Here is a 5,132-nt window from a genome sequence, read left to right as displayed (position 1 = left end):
GTCCTACCTAAACTCTTGACTAAGAGAGGGATAAGGATGGGGGAATGGCATCCTTATTTTGGCTATTCCATCTCTTGAGTCCTTCTAAGACTCTACATCCTTAGAGGAAAAGGAGTGGGTAGTGGCTTGATAAAGATGGTCGGTCCCCTCGCTTAGAAAATATCATCCATAGGGATAATCTATTAGGTAGATATATCAGCTCAAGTTGGCCAGCTCCTACTTGAGTCCAACTCAAATTATCCCAATACGTCTAGGAAAGGTCTTGCTTAACCTAACCTAGCGCGATCCTTGTATTCAAGCTATTTCTCTATTCTAATATCTTCTCTAATCAAACTTGGATCTTTTCTTGATCTAGTTAATAAGAGAATCCTCAATTAGAATGTAATCCCACTTAAACTAAAGACAGATGGCATATACTAGATAGGACATAGGTTCTAATTGTCCGCTAAATAACTGAGGTTTACACTCTGATGGGACATAGGGTTTTAATAGTCCTTGCACATTCAAGTAGAAAGTAAAAATTAGAGGAGGAATTGCATAGTATCTCTCTTCTAATGGCTAGAAAAGTCTTGTTAAGATCAATCTACCGGTTGCAATGGCCTCTGACTTGATCTTGATGGGAATACACTCTACTAGAAGGTGAGACCTAATCGACCACTCGAGGTCCTAGCTCAAATGGTGGACTAGATCAATCGATAGGGACCCAAGGTCAACTCCAAGCGGCATACCCTACTCTAATATGAAAACTAAATTAAGAGTTTTGAAAATAGTCATGAAATAACTAGGAGTTAGAAAATAGCTAGAATTTTAGAAAAAGAAAAAAAGAAACTCAATTTAGATCATGCAAGGACTCAAATCTTAACCTAAGCATGCATGCATCATAAAAGAAATAAAGGTCTAAAAGAAAAGTCAACAAAGACAAGCTATAATAACAATTGAGTTGATATGGGTTAGAAGACATAGCACGGGCTTTAGAGAGTAACAAAGCTGAAGACTACCAAACTAAGCTAAATAATTATGTAAATGAGAGGTAGATATCAAAAAAATCCTGGATTAAAGAAAGCAAACAAGATTTTAAAATCTAAACTAATGTAAGATAAAGAGACATCTAATTCAAGGGATATTTAGTAGTTTCTCACCTCACTACCAAGAGGGCTTTGTTATTGTCGAAATCTACCCAGCTCCTCCAAAGCATGCCGCATACAAGGACTCTGGTAATTGACCTTACTTTTGTCCCTAGAATCTATCACGGTCCCTAGAATTAAGCATAGTGTGCAGCATCCACAAAATACAGGAAAGATACAAGGGTCTACTTAAAAGAAACTTTGATATATAGAGGGTATTTCTTGGCTTTAAGACCCTTGACATTGATAGGGATGACCAGGTGCCTTCAGATTCAACCTAAATCTCAAAAAGAAAGTACAAATTCAACTAAAATAAGTTACTTTTAATAAAAGGGTGATTCTAGAAGAAATTTCCATCCGATGTTGGACTTTATTGCCATCAATGGGATTAGAAGGCAGTTAGTTTATCATCGTAAGGGAACTAAAGGTGCCCTGGCTAGCATCAGATTTCCTTGGCACCTTATATAACTCAGACTTGGCTACTTGTTCTTTGGATTGTGACTGTTTTGCTCTCAGATATTTTTGTATGGTATACGACCTACCATTGGATGAAGTGGAGTTGGTCTTGGACCAAGAGATTTTGAGAAGCTTCTAGAAGGCTTTCTATCGTGTAAATAGATATGACCATGGCCTACTTACTATCAGACTACTTCTTATAGTGAATACAATGTCGTTGGATCAAGTTAAGATAAATTTCAGTTGATTTTCTTCTGTTATCAAGTCTTATACCGTCAGTTGCCTTTTGACGGTAAATACCTCATCAACAAATAGGTTCTGGCATCATGTGTACTGCCACCGAATCACAATTTAGCTTATATGGTCCATTGAGCTGACCCAAACCCTCTATTTTGGTTCTTGGAGGGTTTTGATCACAAGGCCAAGTGTAATTTGGATATAGATGGCTGAATCTAATTCAGAAGGATTTCCAAATTCGATGTGGACTACTTTGGATACTACAAGTAGGGCTGAATAGGATCCGTGAGCGATATCTGTCCTATCAGAAAGCCGAGTCGCAGACCCAACTTTTGAAAGTCAAAACTTGGTCCTACAACATCCCATTGAGATGATCCTTTTTTTTAATCGAACAATTTTTTGAGATATACAACACGATGGCCCACCTTTTAGAGAGTGATGCTTCTAAAGATGAAGCCTAAATTTCATCATTTGGTGCTTGAAATAGGATGATTAAATCGAAAGTTTTCTTTTCAGATAAGACTTTGACCGATGTAAGGTTTCCCCTGATGCGACCCCTCTTGATCATTACTTAGAAATCGACACTACCATGATTGAAGGTTGGGGCAAATTCAAGAAAAAACATGGGTTTGACAGGTCAAGAGGAAGACGATGGATTTGAAGGGCTAGAAGAAATTTTCCCATGTTCTTAAAGAAATGGAGGAATCTTGATTTGCTTTTTTAAATTCAAAATTACGGGAATAAGTATTCATAATTATAAAATTATTTTGATTTCTCTGAAAGTAGTATATATTGTTATGGTAATATCACTACCCATTTCTTATGGTGGTGATCATGTTTAATGGTCCAAATCTTCAATTTAGATACCTCATCATTGATTTTAAAGCATAAACCTTATTACCAAGAATTGAATGTTTTGTGTATAGTCCAACTCAAATACAATATGTGCATGTGTGTGTGTGTGTTTTCTAATCCGACGGGAACACATAGGATTTTATTCAAGGTATAGGAATATTTTGGGGGATTAAAAAGTTACAAAATATTGGTATTTTTATAATAGCTATTAGGATAACTTCAAATTAGTTACGCAAGAATAATCTCTTTAATTGCTTTCAATTATTTATTTATCATGACTACTTCAATAATGTAGTATGACCTTTTATGATTTATATATTAATAAAATTTAGTGACAAAAAAAAATTCTATGATGTAACATTAGAAAAATTAAATTCTGCAGTGATTATTTTTGTTTTAAAAAAATCTTTCTTAGATATCTTATTTTACAAGCAAATTTTCTTTGAAAAAAAAGTAAAATCTTACATTTTAAACTTGTATATTATGACAATAGCTTACGAGATATCGGATCAAATCAATATTTTATGAGTATCTAATTGCTTCTATGCAAATTATAGAGCATAAAAGATACTCGAATTAGAAAACTAATGGACTAGGGCCATTTGAGTTGATGTTCTTAGATCTTGTCTATTTGATTTGATTTGGTTTGATTGATAAATTGCTACATGGTACTCTTAACAAGTTTGGTATTTTGGTCTTGTGTCTTAAGAACCTACTGTATTCTCATGTTAATTGCCTTTACTGCTGGTCAGAATTCCTAACAAAGTTTTAGTGAATTTATGGGATGATAAATGAATATTGTCAAATATATTATATATTTATTTCAAATTGTCTGTATTGGATTATGATATTTGTTTCAACTTTTGCAAGTAATATTTAAATATATTAGTGATCACTATTTATTGCATTAATAAAAGGTTTTAGCTGATAAGTGTAATGGCACGAGTTCAAGTTCCAAAATAGTCATTTCGTGTAGAAAACAAAAAACAAAATTTGTTGTTTAGAAAGCAAAAGAAGATTAACTAAGTTAGGCAAATATGTCCGATCAGATGGTCTTTGAACATGATATCCAACCATTATTGTTTCACATTGCTTATAAAGTCTAGTTGAGTAATTTTTGAAGTTGATCTTCATTCATAAGTGCTTCACATGCTATAAGTATAGCTAACAAATACTTTTTTTTGGCGGTGGACTGTAATCTAGTTAACTCGATTTCAACTCAGATCCAATCACTTTTGATTGGATGACGAGGGCCTGTTATAGATGATTGGAACCATCAAATGTCATCTACAGTCTCTAAACTACTTATGCAACAACAATCATGTAATTTAGAGCCCTATCTAACCTATGCACTAAATAGTCAAAAGATATGTATTATGTTTAGTTAAATTGTCCAATTTTTGACTACTTGATGCATCGACTATGGATCTCCAAAATTACATTATTTTTGGTGTGGAAGCAGTTTAGATATAGTAGATTATATCCAAGAACTCAGATTATCGATGTGAAACCTCCATTTTCCAATTAAGACCTAATCGGACTGAGAGTTATTTCTTTAGATGGGTTTATGTCTGTTGCCTAAGAAAATGGTTGTTTGTCTGGAGATAAGGTTGGAAGTGGGCCAGGCCATGTGCCTACCCAAAATCGGCCCATTTTTTTTTGGGGGCTCTGAGATGGGCTAAAGCTCAAAAATTTTAGGATAGTCCAGGCCTGAGCCCAACCTAAGCTCAAGTTCGGACTTGACCCGAATTCGATTGAGCCGGCCCTAATTATCCATTTGGGCCAAAAATAGGTCTGGCATGAATCTAATTAAAGTTTAATATCTCATAATATTACCTTACAAGTAAATGAGCTAGCTGAAAATTGGGCTCTCTCCTATAACCTGAATAAATGATATATGATATATTATTCTCAACTCAACTAAACCCATTTTAATTTATCCTTTACTTCTTTATTATTCTCTCTTAATAGTAATATAAAAAAATAAATTGATTTGGGCTTAAATTCGAACCTGAATTCGAGCTTTATTTCGGGCCTTGTTCGGGCTCGGGCTTGGGTCGGACTATTGACATGCTCAAGCTTGGCTCGAAAAAATAAATAAGCTCTATATTTAAGCCTAAATTTCAGGCCTAATCCAAAGTCCGGCTCAAGATTAGCTTAGCTTGATAGGCCTCGGGCCAGCCCAAGCCTACTTCCAGCCCTATATGTAGAACTTGTAGGGAACTCGCTTTTGGATCTCAAACAAGCAGAGGGCCAAAGTAGGAAGTATCCCTTAACCACAATCTAACCACACTCTTCTATATAATTCCCTTTCTTTTGAACTGAATTTATCAAGCCATGCACCCAGTTTGGGTTGCCATCTTTACTCGCATGCATGTGATCTCAGCCATCCATTACCCCATCACGCGCGCCTCACGTGCCCATAGGCTCATATATACCTTAGCCCACCCGAACTCGTTA

The sequence above is a fragment of the Phoenix dactylifera genome, chromosome 12 (assembly GCF_009389715.1).
Source record: "Phoenix dactylifera cultivar Barhee BC4 chromosome 12, palm_55x_up_171113_PBpolish2nd_filt_p, whole genome shotgun sequence".
NCBI classification, from domain to species: Eukaryota; Viridiplantae; Streptophyta; class Magnoliopsida; order Arecales; family Arecaceae; genus Phoenix; species Phoenix dactylifera.
This window is presented reverse-complemented; position numbering follows the sequence as displayed.